Source organism: Solenopsis invicta, chromosome 10, assembly GCF_016802725.1.
Source record: "Solenopsis invicta isolate M01_SB chromosome 10, UNIL_Sinv_3.0, whole genome shotgun sequence".
Lineage (NCBI taxonomy): Eukaryota > Metazoa > Arthropoda > Insecta > Hymenoptera > Formicidae > Solenopsis > Solenopsis invicta.
The window spans coordinates 17514685-17533261 of NC_052673.1; positions in this window are offsets into that span (position 1 = coordinate 17514685).

Here is an 18577-nt window from a genome sequence, read left to right on the forward strand (position 1 = left end):
GCGTCACAACTGACAGCTATTGGCACAACTAGATCGTTTGTATATTTAAATGGAAATATCGAGGATATTTTTGTTAGCGACGCGTGTAAAACTTGAACCGAAATTGCGCGTACAGCGATTAAATAAATAATTAAATAAATAATAATTAAAATTTAAAATAATCCGCGAACATAACAGACGAAAGATAAGTGTAAAGCGTGTAATGTAAGTTTACATCGTTTATGGAAAATGGCTTTGCGCGCAGAGTTCTGACATAATTGCTCGAGAAAATAACTTTGTCAATCAGAGAATAAGCGATCCTAATTTTTTTAAGTTTACAAACGCTGTTTTTACGATCGCACCATTATTTTGCAGAAGCGAGAGGGAAGAGACGGGGGAGCGAGGAGAGGAGCGCAGGTACGGGGGAGTGACGACAGTAATAGTAGTCGTGGGCATATACTACATCGAGAGGCAAGAATTCCGGGAATTTTGGGCAATTTTAACGGCGTAGGCGCCAGGACTCCTCCGGGAGAGAAGAGAGAGATCCTGAATGAGAGTGGCTGGATATGGTCATGGGGGCCCACTGGGCTAACAAGGTGGGCCCGCCTCGCGTAATGACGGGTTTCGCACGGGGCCCCGCACTTATTGCCTTTTATTTATTTTTAATCTCCCGTACACCACACAGAGACGCGTACGTGAACGGATGGACGGACAGGCGGACAGACGTATCGCAGGAGGGCACATCCGGGCCCAAGGGCCCACCGCGCGGGCTGCCCTCGCCGCGATTCATTAGTCTTATTGGAGCCCGCGACCGATTAACGGCCGATCTGTGCGATTCTGCCCGATTTATGAGCCGATATTTGGTCAAGACTACTTCATTCGTCGCTTTCTCTTCAGGAATGAATGACTCACTCTTGTTATCTCTATTGTTGCTTAGCTCCGCGATAATTATCTCATCGGACTAGTCAGCAAAGAAAATCTATCGAACGCGTCGACTTTTAATAACCAATTTTATCAAAATTTTACAATTTTATCCTATAATTTTTATCCCTTTAGAAAACAACCCTTTAACGAAGTTCCCATCAAATAATAACAAAGTGTTTAGAAAATTGTATGGAAATGTCAGTAATATAAAATCTTTGACATTTTCATACTTCCGCGATTTTCATCGTTAAAAAAAAAAAAATATGTTCAAAGTCCTTTCAAGTTTGATTTCAAGATAGTAATCATAATCAGTGTAATAATCATTTGACATCGCGCTTGTCGTCGTGTCATCGCGATGATGACACTCGGATGTGACGATCGTGTCTGCCGTTTAATGATTCCACGGATAAGTTACTCCCTCTCTCTCTCTCTCTCTATCTCGTCTTCAGTGTGTTTCCTTAACGACACCATGGGCCCGAGGATGGTCAGCAACGTATAATCAACACATTTTTATGTCCCGCAGCCAAACTCCTCTTCTGAATGGCTTGCACGCCCGGTGGTGAAGCGCGCGCCCTTCCTCCCTCCCCTTTCTCTCTAGCTGCTCGTTTTTCTGTACCTTTTTTTCTTCCTGCCTGCTGTCTCTTTCTCTTCCTCGTTCTTCTCGCCGTCTCTCTTACTTCCTTTTTCTCCTCTTTCACTCTCCGAACAGGGAAAGGGGGAGGCCACGCGAAATTACTCGACCACCTTGGGCGCCAGCGCGGCCGTCGCGCGCGCAGCGTAGCCTTCTCTCGCAATTTGCCAATCGGGCCCCGGGCCCATGAATCGTTCATTTGCATTTTACGATTTTTCGAAGTGAAATTAACACGGCGCCTTCCGCTCCCCACCACAACATCCCTTCATGCACGGTCTTTCTCTCTCTCTCTCACTGTCTCTTTCCCGTGTCCAGGTTGTGCGAATCTTCTCGTTTCGTGTCAGCCGGCTTCTGGGCCGGTCCTCGCGGCACGGCCCACCGACCTAGAAATCCGACGACGCGGTTGTTGTCCTTGCGAAATATCGAGAAGCGTGGAAATTGATGCAGGCTCGCCTATCGGTCGATCGATCGCTCGCTCGCTCGATCAATCGATCGATCGATCGATCGTGGCAACGGTTAATAATTAAGAAAGCGTAAAGACCTTTTTCTCTGCACTGAATGATAATTAAGTATTTTCACCAAGTAACGATAAGACCACCTTTGAAGATAATTTCAATTTTATCCGTACAGACGAGAAAGGAGATCACGTTATACCGCCGGGATGTCAGTGTAATAGCGGTAATCGCGGACACAAGAAACGCATCACCAGGTGACCGAATCACTGACATCCTCGTCAGCCGTGTGACGCGTCGGCGCGCGATGCGATAAAAAATAAACCCTAATCAAGGCACCATGAGCGACGAATTGCGGGCGAATTGAGGAGCGAGAGATCACCGATTGGCAACTGGCAATTCGGGCCAATTTTTACGGGATACCTTCGACCGTGAGGGTCCACCTCCTCGTTTTCTAAGGTAGCATCCCTGATAATTCTGCGGAAACAAGATAATCGGACTGTTAACCACGACCACGAGCAGTGACCCATCGTCGTAAAACGCTTAACCATGAGTTCCTCGGCGATTCGTTCGCGGAAGCGAAACGTTCGTTGGGCGGAAAAAAAGAAAAAATCGAAAGAGAGAGAGAGAGAGAGAGAGAGAATGCAAAGACGCCTCCGGGGCATTAGCTCGTTCGACGGAATTGTCGAAACCGTCGAAAACGGCTGTCTTCGGGCGACGTGCCGGATGACCGATCGAAAATTAATTTCTATGAACGCGCCCGTCTACTTTCCGTATTTCCGGAAGCGACGGAACGAGTCGCCGAAGGCGCAACCTCGAGATAAAAAGCGAAGAGAACGGCGTACAACACATGACAAAGACCTCTGTGCTCATCGTGAATTTGACGCTGGCTACATTTCACTTGTCTAACATGAAAGTTCAAAGTTAACGTTACAGGAGAATCGTAGACGGTCATCGCTAAATGTATAAGATTTCTAAATGAGAGTAGGCGATAGCTTTTTCCCTACCTCGTGCACGTCGCGTGCTCATTTAAAGGAAAATTTGCGATTTGCGCAGAGAAATTCATAGAGTATTAAAGACGTTAAACGAAAGACTCGCATGTCGTTACGAAGAGTTCATATTCTCGCGGGTATGCTAAAGAGATCTTCGTTGAACGCTAAGGACGCGATTTGTCGCGAGGATGCGAAACCGTAATGGCGCGATGCGGAATACGACAATAACGGTTTGCTATAACAGCGGAGCATTCGAAGCGAGATAAGCGCATTCTCGTCGATCCTGCCGGCAATCTGGTGACGGTTACTGTCTGGCTTAACATCGCGGCCCGGTTAATAACGCCGACGGAACAAGGAGAACGTCTTTTCCGTGACGATGTGAGGTCCAGCGTTCGTGACCAGACGAGTCCGGCGCCTCGCTACAAGCGCGCTAGGACGAAGGACGCAGGAACGGATGGAAGAAGAGGAGAGAGAGCTGAGAGCGCGAGTCAGCCTCGTTACGCGGTTGTTACCTGCCCATTGGCGTATTCATTCGCTGTGTCAATATTTCCAAAAGCTTTTGAAACTCACGTTTCCTCATACGTCCGAGTTTTTACGCTACATAACGACTTAATATCGCTGTGACGCGTACCAAATTAGAGCAAGATCTCGATTACAGATATTTAAACCTTTAAAATCATTTTCAAAATCGACTTTAGCAGTATTAGGTGATTTCACTCGCGCGTCTGTTAATTCTGTTAAAACGATTATGTATCGATTGTACGACAAATAATATACCTATTACAAACGGGAAGATAGTAAAATATGAATTATCATACGTCGCTGCACTGTGGTAGATTAAAATGCATGCGCGCGAAAGCCTAATCAAAGTTCCATCCACCTACGAAACCGTTGCAACCGTCGCGGATACTTCGCCGCGCAATTCCACGTCGGGGAAAGCCACGATTCTCTCTTTGTAATTGTATACCATATCTCAGACTTCGCGTAGTCACGATGCCAGAAGCTGAACGAAACCGTTTCATGCGCAGCAAACATGCCCGGCGCGATGCTCTGAAGGAGATTGAGATCTCCTTTCGCGTCCATCCGGAGCTGTGATTACTTACCAGCCGCGGATCACGATGGGGTATTAATAACGCGCATTTCGCTCGTCCACGTGAATAGAGCTGGCTCGCCTAATTGAGCGTAATGGCAGCTATTAGACCGCCGTTTCATATATTTCCATGGGTTTACATGCGCCGGAACTTACTCTCCCTCTCGCTCTGTCCGGACTATTTGGAACTCCAGAAATACCGAATAATAGAACCTACGACGATTAGGGAGTCTTAACGCGCGGCGCAATTAATGTAAAATAGACGAAAAGTATCTTCACGACCAATTTAAAACTTTGATTAATTATAATTCTTTAGCGATTTCAATTTGCAAAGTTACAACCTGTGTTAGATGAGTCCTAGGCTATTTCTACAAGTTTGGAGCATCACAGATTCACATGAAACATGTCCGCGCTCGCCGGTATACCAGTAACGGAAGAGACTCGCCATCGGGGCCTGCACGAGGGCCCTTCAGAAGGCACGGAACCCACGCCAGTGAGGGACCACCAGGGAGCCGCCACGCCCCCAGCGGACCGTGCTTACCTACGCGATCTCTTGCACGCACACATCCTTGTTCGCGTGCACACACACGCACACACACCTACGTATACACACGTATTAGCGAAATATACACATGTATACCGATCTCGTAAACGTACGCGTAAACGATTCGAACGTACCGAGAGACGGAAGGTGGTGGATCCGGGAGGACACGCGGCGCAATGGCGGTCCTCGGATTACTCCCAGACTCTCGTACTCGTACACGCGTCCTTCCTCTGAGAGACCGAAACGGGTTACAGAGAGAGGACAGAGGGTCGAGAAGGACGGAGAAGCAGTGTCGACAGCATAATCGTCGGGTCAGCGCCAAGATTTGCCCCGTGCAAATATCCACGCCAACGCGACTGGACAAGTCAGGTCCTTTCACGGCCCTCGGGCTACCGGGTTCCAGGGACGGGATGATCTTCTCGAGTGCAGTGGGGAGTTTCAAATTGGGGCACGTCTCTTTTTCTTTTATCTTCGATAGGCATTGAAGACGAGCGCGATAAATCACTTGGCGCTTCCGATCGCCAAGAAACGATCCAAAGTTACGGCAATTTAATAATTTCTCGATGTGAACGCCGATCTCGAGGTATCAATTAATTTTCCACCCCTCGTAGATAGACGCTCGTTACGTGCGATAGAAAAGATTCTTCACTCACCCCCTTCTGCTAGGAGAAGAATCTCGATCCAGCAATTCCACGCCGATGATTTATCGCGTCGACGATGATCCTGCGACCTCGATTACTCCGCAGGCAAATGTCTTTGTTACGCGAGCGCAGTCCACGTAGAGGCGTTACACCTGATCGAGTGATGCATCGCGGTACGTGCTCGATATCTCACGGGAGCCTCGCGTGGGACGACGGCAGGTGGGAAGGTCAGGGGGTGTGGATCGGAGCATATTCTTCTTACGAGCTCGCGGACCTGCAATTAGAACAGACGTACGGTGGGTGAGTGCGGTCCGGCAGTAAATCAGGGTCCATTCGCGCGATGACAGCCTCGAGAACGGAAACCAGCATCACGCAGCGTAACGCGGCGATGTGTTCGGCTGTATTCGCCAAATCGCGGATAACCGGATAATTATACGTGGAGGAAAAACTTGCATCGAGAGAGACTGCTAACAAGCAGCAGACAAAAATGTTTATGGTACTTTGTTAAAAAGTAAAAAGATATATTTTTTTTTTCATGTTAAACTAATTTCGTTAAAGTGCGCAACAGTGCAGATAAACGAGGATAATTTATCATGGTTGATAACGGAGATAAATAAGGATAACTTGTACATTGAGAAAAAAAAGTTGTCAATTTGACCAAATTTTTCAACTTGATTAAATTTCTTTAGCTCAAGTATTTACGTATTTAAATTAAACATATAGGTGCTTGAACTGAAGAAATTTATTTCGCAGTGTATAACTTATCATGATTCATCCTTCAAGCATCAAAGAGACTATGACATATATTGAGAGAAACCGCTCCGGAAACCAGTCGTTTTCCCAAATTGCGTGTCGAACGTGAAATCACGCCGATAGGTATTCGTCACGGTCGCGTCGATAATCTACGGCGCGAAAATTGGTACTCGTCCCCTCTTGGCGGTGTACCGTGCAGAGAAGAGTACAGGATGGTTCCTAGCGAATTCATAGGCAGATAGGAATGCAATATTGCCCACAGTCTGTCACGCATTCGATCCGGTCGGGCGACAGCGATAGCGCGCGAGTGAGAGAGCGCGTACGAAAGGACCCCAAACAACGGGACGAGATCTCCTCCTCGTTTTATTACGCGGTGACCCGCAGACGCATATCGGACAATAAACTATGGCTGCACTTTGGGATTTGTGCGCTGCGTATTAATCCCGGCATATTTATGTCGCGATGCGGAGGAACGCTCGCTTCTCTTCGTGACCGGCAATTCAAGTGAAAACGTTTGTTTCGAGATGAAGCCGGCCTGTGCGTCCTGTGAAAATTCTATTTTGTTCCATCAGCGTAGTACATATTTTAAAAGAAAGCTTTATTAATATTTCTCCCTCTTTCATTGTCTCTAAACATATAATTTAACTGGTATATTAATGATGTAAGGTAATTTATATATACATGTCAGATTTAACCTTTGAATAGATAAGTGGTCAAAAGTTACGTAAATAGATAGGTGGGATGCTGACAATATTTCAAAGAAATATTATTACATTTTTCATTAGTTAATGTTATTTAAATTTATATTAATTAAATCCTTAGAAGATGGAGAAAAAAATATGAAGACTTATACAATTTTTCTTTTTCTTTTTCAGAACAGGGTGTCTAATCCTGCATTTCTTCGTTGCCTGAAATGCTGTGGCCATCTCACCTATCTACTTAAATGTTAAGGGGTTATGAGATTTTAGCGAATCGAACAATAGGTTATATTTTGACACCATGTAAAACTTTTCTTTAAAGAGATAAATAATGCGTTTCTGCTTTAAAAATATGTATTTTTATTTTAAAAAATGAAATTTAAAATTAGAATATATATATGTAAATAAATAAGTAATAATAGCGTTCTGAATAAATCCGCGTACCTGTATAGTTTTCACGATTCAGCTTCAATAAATTATCCAAAATTAAAAAGTTCGCACTTTGTTTCATTAAACTTGTTACTTTCAAATCGCGGAAAGAATTTTTTTATAATTTTATTTTTCACGAAATTGTACACATTTAAATTTGCAAATTACGTTTTTCCAAAAAATTTCTTCTGCTTGTTATAACTTAAAAAAAATTAAAAGTTAAAAAAGCCTTTTAATGCCGAATGTTATATTAAAAGTGTCACTTTAAAATTTCAAATTAATGGAATAAATCAAGCTATTGTTTTGAAAAATAATGTTTAAAAAAAATGCGTTCAAAGTTTAACACTTTTTCAATGTAATTTTGCATCGTACTTTAAAAAAAAAAAATATACATGTTTTTAAAACAAAAATACGTCATATATTTATCTCATTAAAAAAAGTTGTGCACAATTGAAAAATATTCTATTTTTTGATTCGCCAGGATAATAATATTCGTATAATCCCTTAATTGATTTGATTTAATTAATTTGATCGGTATTTTCGAAAACTAATTGGATAATTCTAAATTAAAGACTATCACTTGTTTTAGTAGGATTAACGATAAAATGATGGAATTGAACGTGTTGAATTAAGACAAGTTATCGCGTTAAAGGAAGCAATGGGGCTTAAAAAACCGTGACGTTTTTCGTTCGTTTAACGTCTCCGCCGAGCGGAGGAAGCGTTTAATACAGCGCTTTTCTTTTCCGTCGTGGAGGAGTCTGATCGATCGTCGTCGTTGGAAATCGTGAAGGCAAGGAAAGAAAGAAAGTGTCGTGGAGGAAAGGGACGGGCGCGGTAACGACAGCCGTTTCGAGTTCTCGGGAGAGCTCGCAATCGACTTAGCTACCACCACGCCTCGTTCTCCTCTCGCGTTTTTCGTGAAGCAGGTGGAGATCGGCGTTATGTTAATGGAGTTTCGAGAGATCTCAGCTAACCATATGTTATCCCGTGCTGCGGCTACGGAGGTGGGCGGCAAGGCTGGCCCGAGCCAGAAGTACTAATATAGGAGCCCTTCTTCGCAGAAGCAACCTTGTGGTAAACGAGACCTCACCCTCTCGGCGCACCGATCGTCCCGAGCGGCGGCAGCGGTGGCGGCGGCGGCGGCCGACCATCTCCCCACGACCGGTAGGAACGGAAGCTAATTTGTAAATCATCTAGAAAAATCGCGCGTCCCGGCGCCGCCCCGAATTACGCGCGATTTCAACGCTAGTTTCCGTTAAGCTGATGATACACTCTTACGACTCCGTTAAGAGTTTGACGGAATTATCCGTGTTGCGCGAGCACCTGCGCGTATACATATCAATAACAGGAAATTTCAGACATCAAGACAGAAGCACGTAGCATTATGGAAGCGGCGCGAAAACACCGGTTAACGAAATAAACTCCAAGTTGGTGTATCATTTGCAATTAACCGTGATTAACTTGATCTTCCTTCTTCCGTTGCGTAATGCAGCCGGCGACGCCATTAAGACTACTACGAGCGCACGACGCGGCCGAAAATTAATCCCCTTGTCCGATGGTGGGGTTCGAGATAAAGGGTGCACACGAGAGAGAAGTGATAGGACGTCGTGGAGAGAGGAAGGCGAAGTCGGCGCTTTTGACCAGGACACCCCGTGGCGCGCGACATGCCTGGTCTGACCGCCATTTAGCGTGAACCTGTCTCCGACTGGACTCGCTCGAGCCAAAGAGGTAGACTGCTTCTTCATTTTCGAAAAATAAATATTTCGAGTGTGTGTGGAGCGCGCGATCGCGTCCGCTCGTTATATCTGACTCTTATAAAAGCTCGATCGACCTTCAGATCGAATTAACGCTATCATTTGCATTTAACGACAAGATCTCTGAAGATCCGAAAATCACTTGGAATTCTTTATATATTTTATGTATATATATATATAGCTTTGATAAAATATCAATAAGTTGTTTAAAGTATCAATCTAAAAAAGAGATTCAAAGCTGTAAAATGTTTTTTTGTGAAATTTTATTATAATTATTTTTAACGAAACTACACAGATATAAATGGAGAAGCGTCAAGTCTCAAATTATTTTATTAAATTTGCAAAGTTTCATGGCGTGAATTAACAATCACATAAAAAACGTGAATCTGTGTCTTTAATTTGTGTACTTGTTGAGCATTGTGCAACTTTTTGAGCAAGTTATTCAACATTGAAGCGAAAATAGTTTTTACGGAATAATTTTATAAGCAATGCTTTAATTTTTTTTTTTTATTAAATGTGTGTTTGTATAGATTTCTGACCGTGTCATCTTTGGCACTCCGATCATATCGTCGCGCGAATCGATTTTATTGAGTAGACGGTACCAGTGGCGCGACGCGCAACATTTGGAAGCGACATGATCCGTAACGTCTGAATAGCGATTGACAGCGCGACTGCGAGGAAAAGTCGGGCGGAAGTTGAGACTTTTACAATCGAAGACCTCCCGTCGTGTCCCAGGCGATTTACGAGGAATATCGGGCATATCGCGTGTTTGCACCGCGCTTAAAACGCTCGCCGGGCGGACACCAGTGCTCGTTCCACCTACGCGAACTCGTCTCGCGTTGGTGATCAGCCACGAACAGAGGAGAAGATAGGAGAGGAGAGGAGAGGAGTTAAAGCGGCTGCCGCGAGAGTAGTGCGCGCGAGCGGACATCAGGATTGTGATGGTGGCGGTAGTCGGGTGGTAGTAGGTCCCCGGAGTTATGTTACGACCGGCCATAAACGAAATGAGAAAACTGTCCAGCCGCCGTTGAAAAATCTCCGCGGAATACAAATGCTTGATTTTTTGACTGGCCGACCGCGTTTCGTTGGCCGTGTCTAGCACGGCCCCGCGGTACTTTCCTCGCGACCAAGACGACGCGCCTTCCTCTACACGTAAGAGGGTAGCCGAAAAACACGTCATCTTGCCTGGAGAATGGACCCATTGAAATGGGAGCACAAAAATCAAGTTTTTTTTTTTCAACTTTGCAAACTTATCTCGATATTCCAACTTGGCGTACTTTAACACCTGCTCTTATTCAAAATAGATCGAACGTCGCGGCATTCTATCATTCGAAATGAAACTCGTAATTAATGTCGAGCGCTATATTATTGTCTTAATTAATTATCGAGCATGCGATCGTATCTCTCGTTCGCAAGAGACGAATTTAAAGGCTCTCTTGCATTCTCGCGGTGCGCGTTGGAATTGAAACGATGTTTACTCGAGATATAAAACGATCAACGATGCATCGATAATTACCGGAAGTATTAATTTCTTCTCGCAACATTTTTTCAAGACGCGTAACCGTCTGATAATGCATTTTTACTTCGTATCTGGTAGTTATTTGCCGTCACTGTAATTTTCATAATTAAACTTCCTCGATCGAATAACGACCATGTCATCCGGTTTAACATTCATGATATCAAACGACTCTGATAGTTTTGAAACATTCTATATACTTAAGCGCTGCCTGGCTAGATTAAGCGTAGATTTAATCGAGATGTAAAACACCGTTCACTCGTTGCATCGTTAACCATCCTTTCATTCCTAAACCAATTTTGCTACCTGAACGTTCTCTTTACCTTTCATTGATCGGTAATGATTCGGTACTTGTGCAGTTCCTTTTCTCATAACCGAAATTTCAGAACGCGAAAAAGGCAAAGTAACGAAGATCCGCGATATCGTGGCTAATTGTATCTATTAGTAGATAATATCTAAAGGATCCGAGCGAGTTAATCATATCGTACAATATTTCGGCTAACAAGCTCATTGTGCCGCGTCACGGGGTATGCTTTCAATTATGCGCCTGCACTATCAGGCATGCCAATTCGCAAAGCCGAAACTCGGGGAATACGAATCGCGAGCGTCGATTCTCTTAAAGACCGCCACGAAAAGGGACTTCTCCTCCTCCTCCTCCTCCTCCTCTTCCTCCTCTCTTCCTCGTCGCGGTTCGCAATTAATCTCGATCGTTCCGTACTCCCGCCGACCGGTGTGCGTACCGTGCGCTCTTCCGATCGTTAATTCGGCGCGCACGGAAAGGGGGGGGGGAGGGAAGAAGGAGAGGAGAGCCCCCCGGTTCCGCTCGTAAGAAGTGAACACGATGACATTCGTACCGGGCCCGAGAAAACGAGTCTGAGTACATGGAAGCCTGCACGAACGAACGAGCGAGCGAACGATTCGGAATCAGATATTATCTTTGACGAGGCCCACGACCCGCCGTTGGTGGAGAAGGGCCGACGAAGGAGCCCTTTCTCGGGGCCTCGCGCCAGATACGGATCTCCTTGGCGCCACCGTCTCGAAGCCCTTCGAGAGTCGGCCGACTCTCGTAAGTCCTCTTCCAAGCGGGGCCCGCCGCCGCGCCACGCCGCGCCGCGCCGGCTTGCACGAAAAGCCGCGTTTCGAGGGCCTTATAAACGCGGTTTGAGCGTAACCGATACCCCAGCGGGGGGCCAGCCAGCACCGGGTTCCTGCTTTGCTCCGCTCCGTACCATCGAAAATTTCCTCCGTAACGATTGACAGCGAAATATCTCGGACCTGCTCGTCACGAGCGCGTGCTCGCACGGCGGAAATTTGAATTTTCGAAAGATGAGAAAAATTGACGCTTCCGACAGTCCGACACCGTGGAATATTTTCTCTATGGATGACGAAGAAAACCGTATCTACGTAAAGTGTTGAATGAGAAATGTTTAAGTTCTTTACGATCTGCATATGTGCTCAATTGCATCGTCGATATGTATACAAGTTTAAATATGTTTAACAAAGTTAAAAATAGCTTTATTACGTAGAAATTGCACGAGGCTAAATCAAGCATATGAATTTAAGAAAGAAAAATAATTAATATTATTATTCGCGTTACATTGAGTTATGTAATTTGAGATATACATATTATTAAAACATCGCGGTCACATTTTGTTTATCGATATGTACGACTAAACGCCCGAAAACAGAATACGGTTCGATTGGTTCAATTTATTGCATATTTAATCGCGTAACTATTAACTTGTTGATTGTAAATTAATATGTTAACAGAGAGCAGCCCGCAATTCATTAATTATTATATGAATTTCGTGGTAACAAGAGTATCAAAATATAGAATACATGGCGACCCATAATCAATCGGTATATATTTTTAAAGAACAAATTGATATATCGTAAATTTCTGTAATTATATAAAATCAGACTCTGATATCATTAGCAATCTTTCGGGCTGGATATAAAATCTTCGGGCACGTATAATAATAATTTTCGTACATATGAATTATATAAATTAATGAAAATCCACGCTGGTCAAAACGTGTTTTGCCGCAAACAGTCCCGAAACGCCGTTTCGCTCCGCGCCGCGCCGCGCCGCGCCGGCGTAATTGCTTTTGGGTTAACCGAATTATTAATACGGCCGGGTGGGAAGGAATGACTGCGTCGCACATTAAAAACGCGCTTCATTCTGAGAGAGGAGAAACGGCCGGCGCCGGCGAAACGGCCGAACACGCACGGGAGAACGCCCAGTCTAGGTAGCATGACGTTGTAAATATTTGCTGTCATCGGTGGGGCACTCTCTGTCGAGGCCCCTATCTTGTCCCCACCTTAATAAGGGTACGTGGGTACCTTTTCGGAAAGCGTGTCACCTGAGCCTAGTATCGGACACTGATGGTGCGGATAGCGGCGCTTTGTGTCTTTCCCGCGTGTACCTCTCTCCCGGTCTTGAAGATCAACCGTTCAAAGGACCTGCTGCGGCTATTCGTCACTTCCGTCCGTCCCCGGCTCGCTCGCTTTAGGCTCGAGCGAGCGACAAAGTCGAACCGCAAAATCCGCATTGTACACGCCGATCGTGATTCCCGGTTGAAACGAGTGGCGCCGGGGAGGTAATAAAGTAATAATCGCGCTTTTCCCTTCCGAAATCCTCGGAAATGAGACTTGTGTCTTCGCTCGCGCTTAATGGAACTTATCTCTCTATCTCTCCTAAAAGCACCTTTACGGAACTCGCTATGGCAAAAATTTGTGCATTAAATGGAAAGCGCAAAGGGATATTATCTTATTTACGGTACCAATTATGACTCACTGTATTCGCTGCTTATTACTACATCTCACAAAAATGTCGAGGCTGTTAAGCGATATTATCGCGCTCGAAGCTCAAAATACTACCGGCGAGAGGTAGGTCGGCGAAAAAAATTCCCGAGGAGCCCAGACGAGAGGTGGAGCGAGCGGAAAAATCGTAGCCGAAAACGATACATCACCGCATCACGCAGACATCACCTCTCCAAAGTCTCGTCTTAAGAGACGCGTCAAAACGTCACCCCGTATGCGTTTCCTTCCGAGGAGCTTCTTCTTTTACCTGTAGACCGCGCGCCTTTGTCTTTGTGTGTGCGCGCGCAGGGTAAACCCGGGGAGATAATTAAAAACCGGGTAAAGACGACAGGTCTAGCCGGGCGGAGAGATGTAGGAGTCGGTAGATCCAGTCGACGGAGGACAGTCGGAGATGCTATCTCGAGTTTACACCCATCAACCGCCACCTCCTCCCTTCTTCTAGCGACCACCTTCATCCATCTACTTGCGTGTAAGCGAGCAGTCGCCCCCGGGCCCGATGATACGCGCGCGTTCCTGATCCTATATATGCTGTCCCCGCGCTGTAAAACCCGCTGTTCGACAGCCGTCCGACCGTGGTACGGACACACGTAAATATCATCGAAAACGTGGATACGACGTGCTCCTTTCCAACCCTCTCTCTCTCTCTCTCTCTCTCTTTCGAAACCATCGGAACGTACATCATCCTTCCTGTCCGGCTATCCTTTCTTTTAAAATCTCGTTGGAATTCGACGTGGCATCGAAGATGTACCTTCGAGATCTTTCGCATCGATTGCGTCCGGCTTCACGTGACGGTGGTGGCGACCGGCGGTTTTACATCGGCACATCGAGAATTCAAATTTGAAAAGCATCGAGAGAAACCCAGGCGTTTTAACTTCCCGCCGAATGTGACGAGTTAATTAAAATTGGTGGACGAAACGAACGGATCGCGCTTATTTGTCTCTTCGAACGGCAATTTGTAGATCGAGAAATATATTGGGATTCGCGCGCGAGAGCCGGAATAAAACGGCAACGATATCCATGTCGCGCTTCATATGTATTTCAATATATACGGAGCTGAATGGTACGAGTAACACGCTGATATCAGTAACAACGCAAGTTCCAGAGACAAAACTTTGCTATCGCAACGATCGATCGCCCGTTAATTTCGTCTCCCAGAATTTATATTACTGTAAGTGCGCGCAAGTTTTGACCCCCCCCCCCTCTATCTTGGAATAAAACAGGTTAGAGAACGTGTATCGATCGCGGACCTTTACGTAATAGAGGCGTATACGCGGTAGCCTCGGCCGAACGTGAAAATCAGCGCTGTTTGTCGTTTTCGCTGTACGCGCTGTACCGGTACCGCATCGGCACGGCGCGGTTCGGCTATTTGTCATTAGGCGAGTGCGGCCGCGCGCGGACCTCATTATCCGAATAATTAAACCTTATTATATGATGTAGCGAATGCGAGCGAGCGAGCGAGGGAACGGCTCGTTATCTAACCGGTTTCGTCGATGCGCGTCGAAGATAAACTTATCCGGCGTGTAGGAGCGCTTGTAACGTATCAATTATGATATGTAAGGCCGTCCGTTCCGCGCGCGCACTCCCACACCTCGCTTTATCGCGCCGTAAAACGCGCCGCGGAAACGCGTTCCGCCCGCGAACGCCGATAAGCCGGCCGAGATATTGGGAAGGGAGCGGAGAAGCATGTAAACGAGATTAAGCGCTGACTCGCTTAATCTCGTTTGCTCATCAAATTGTAAAAGTAAGATGGATTTTTTCATCTACGCAGCTAATTGTCTTTAATTATTCATCTTTGACATTTTGACGTCAAAATGACGGTACCCATCAGTTTGCTATGCGGGATTCGTGTTTCTGAACAGTACTTATGCTCAAGAAAGAACTTCTGAACTTTAAAAACAAAAGAACACGCGGCATAAATTTTAAATGATCAATATGTGTTGTTTAGAAACATAAGCATTATCATTAAACAGAATAGCTCAGTCGACGAAAAAATCCCGTTCTACCCTAACAATAATAATTAGTAATAAATGATCATTCAGCTTAGACAAATTACTAATTATTATTGAAAGGATAGAGTAGGGTTTTTTCGTCTGCGTTTCTATTCCGTTTAACAATAATGCTCGTGTTTCGCAACAGCACATATTGATTATTTCAAACTTTGGCTTGCGTTCTTTTAATTTTGAAGTCTAAAATTTTTCTTGAGTACAAGTAACAAACTGTGACATTATTTGTCGATCCGTCGATCGAATCGCGGATCGAACGCCACGTCTGATTTCAAAACTCCTGAAAAGTATAAAAAAAAGTGCGTACTTGAGATTTTGAAATGGAAAATATAATGATACGTACATTTTAGAAGACTGGTACGCATTCAGCAACTTCTCCCTAATTTCTGACGTCATAAACTCGTTAATTTGTTTTTATTTCTACTGGCGATATGTACGAACCGTTGATTGCATCTTACATGTTTAATATTAACGACGACCATTCGCAGTAGCGTTTACCGCCACATGGTTTTAGCACGTTGAGACGTATTAACGCGAAACAAAGGTGATTTCGTTCCGTACCAGGGATCGCGGATTGCGTCAATCTATCGCGCTATGAGAGACCGGAGATGTGAATTCTCCTCTCGACGTGGAGCAACCGGCGAGGCGCGTCGTTTGAAGTCGCGAAAGAGCCGCGAGGTGAATTCAGCTATCTCGCCGTCGCTGCCGTCGTCGCCGTCGTCGTCGCCGGCATCCCACCGCGATAACGCCATTATGCGAATTCGCGCGATTTGCATATTTCAGAAAGCGCTGCACAGGAAAGCATAAACAACTCCGTTCGCAACGAGAGCGCCGCGCGGCTTCCTCGTCAGATGAGTTACACGCATGGAAGATTTACGAAGAGAAAGAAAGGGAGAGAAAGAGGACAGAATGTATATTTTCTCTCTCTCTCCCTCTCTTCTGTCTCCCTTTTTCGCGCTCTCTTTGTTTGCGTCGGCACGTCTTGAATTCAAGCGCATGTCGTTTTAATCAATTGCAAAGATAAACGAAGAAATCTGAATTTTAATTTTCCCCGCTTTATGTGCGTGTCAAAATATTTATAAAAAATTTTATCTGGATAGATTAGATCGTATTAATAATTCACCATAAAAAGCAATATTTCAAATAAGGTGCAGTCTCTCGATTTTAAGGAAATTAATTAAAACTTAATTTAGAAACAGGATGTTAAAAGCGATTGCAAAAGCCAAATTACGTTCCCGTCTTCGGAATGCCGTCGAATTTTTAGAATCCGTCGCACTGCGTTTCTCCTTATTTCCTAAAATGCATTTTGTGCACTATGGTCTCCGATCTTTTATAACGCCAGCGTTTTACTGCGTTACGGCGCGGCGCAAGCGAGCTCGATCCGGCAGCGAAATTACTTAAACTTTATTACACCATAACGCACCGTCGACGGTGAACCACAAAAGTTTTAGATAAGCATCGGCTATGCGACCGACCGTCCCAGAACGGTTTTCTCAACGATCAATCCCGGACCCGGTATACCCCGTGTCTTCCTCGTGGGTTTGCAAACTCGATATTTTAATCTTTGTGCTCTTCATTCAATATTACTGATCAGTAATATTGAATCAGTATTAATTAAAATAATGAATATGCATCAATGTTTTTACAACCTGAAATTATTTTTACAATTATATCACTCTGTATAGACGATTCGACTATTTTATCCGGCGAATTTTATTCCTTGAAAAACTAAGTGCACCGCAATCATAATGGTTATGATATTCGTATAATTTCTTTTAAATAAATAATTGTATAAATATTTTTTAGAAACATTAAAGTATATGTAAGTCATTTTAAAGAATTTTTTTGTACTTGTAAAAGTAATGAAAATTAACTCAGAACTGATCCAATATGTAATGAAGGCGCCGAAATACGTGTGTACAGAATGTCCGATTATAAAACTCTATTGTGATGGAAATATTGACGCGTTGTCTTCCTACCAGACTAAGATAATAAATAATTAATTGATAGTATTACTTTACCTTAGTGATAAGAATATTGATAATAATACAAATCAATATCTCAGGTAAAAATAATAACTAGTTTAAAAAGTTAGAAATTAAATAAAGTGAAAAATTAATAACTAATAATTAAGTTAATCTTAAATGGTTTAATTTTAAATTTTAACTTTTGTAATTATTTTTAAAACGCACTTCAATTTATTAACTTTTTCTAAAGTTAAAGATTTATTTATGTAAAAGACAAAAGCTATAAAAAGAAAAATATACATTCTATACAAACAAATATTTCTTTATTATTTCATAAACTTAATTTACAAATAAAATATTAAATTTATTTGATAATCCATATTATAACTAATATGAACAATCAAACTTTAAAAAATTGACTTTCTATTGTAATTTAATTATGCAATTATAGTCGCGAATACTAAACACTTTTCTCTCAGTAAAGATACTTTACACACAGAAAATTATTAATTCCATTATTAAAAAATATACTCATCACAAATTTTAGAAAGATTTATTATCACATACAGAAAAAAAAGATTACATTCTTTCGAAAAATATTGTAAAATTGTATCAAAGAAAAGTAAAAATAATAAGCAAATTGAATTTTAATTTAACATTCCTGATTAAAGTAATAAATTACTAGAATTCAAAATATATTTTAAATAAATTAAAAATTTATAATTTGCAGATATTTGAACTTGTGACATATTTGAAAAAAGTAATATTTATTTAATTTAAATTTATGTTTCTGTGTTTACACACACAGAAATTTACTTTAAATAAATATTACTTGTTTCAAGTAAATGATAAATATATTTTAAGATTATTAATTATTATTAAGAAAACATTGCAAAAATAACTGTTAGTTAAAAGAAAAAAATTAACAATTATATATAATCGCTTTTCTTTCCACGAGAATAATATTTTTCTGTGTACGCACATATCGCGAAGATTAGAGATTTCGTTTTATTTAAAAGATTATCGTGATCGCTAGCCTGATCGTCGTCGTCGTTATCGTTGTCGACGATGTGACGTCACTGCGAGTGGCAATGGCGGTTCGGGATGACGTCGTATCTCGGGACACCCGTGTCGCGGAAGCGACGAAACGCGTTCGCGTCGGTGGTACGCGACGCGCGGTTTATTATATCATTTTATTCGCGGGTGCCCCGCGCGCGCGAGATGCACCGCGTATAACCCACCCCGCCGCGCCGCTTCGTCCACCCTTCTTCCTTCCTCGTTCCCGCCAACGCCATTCCCGCGGCGCGGCGCGCCTCATCGTATAATCCCCCTTTTCTAGATCCTTAAACCGAGCTCTCGCATGGCGGGCCGAGACCCCGAC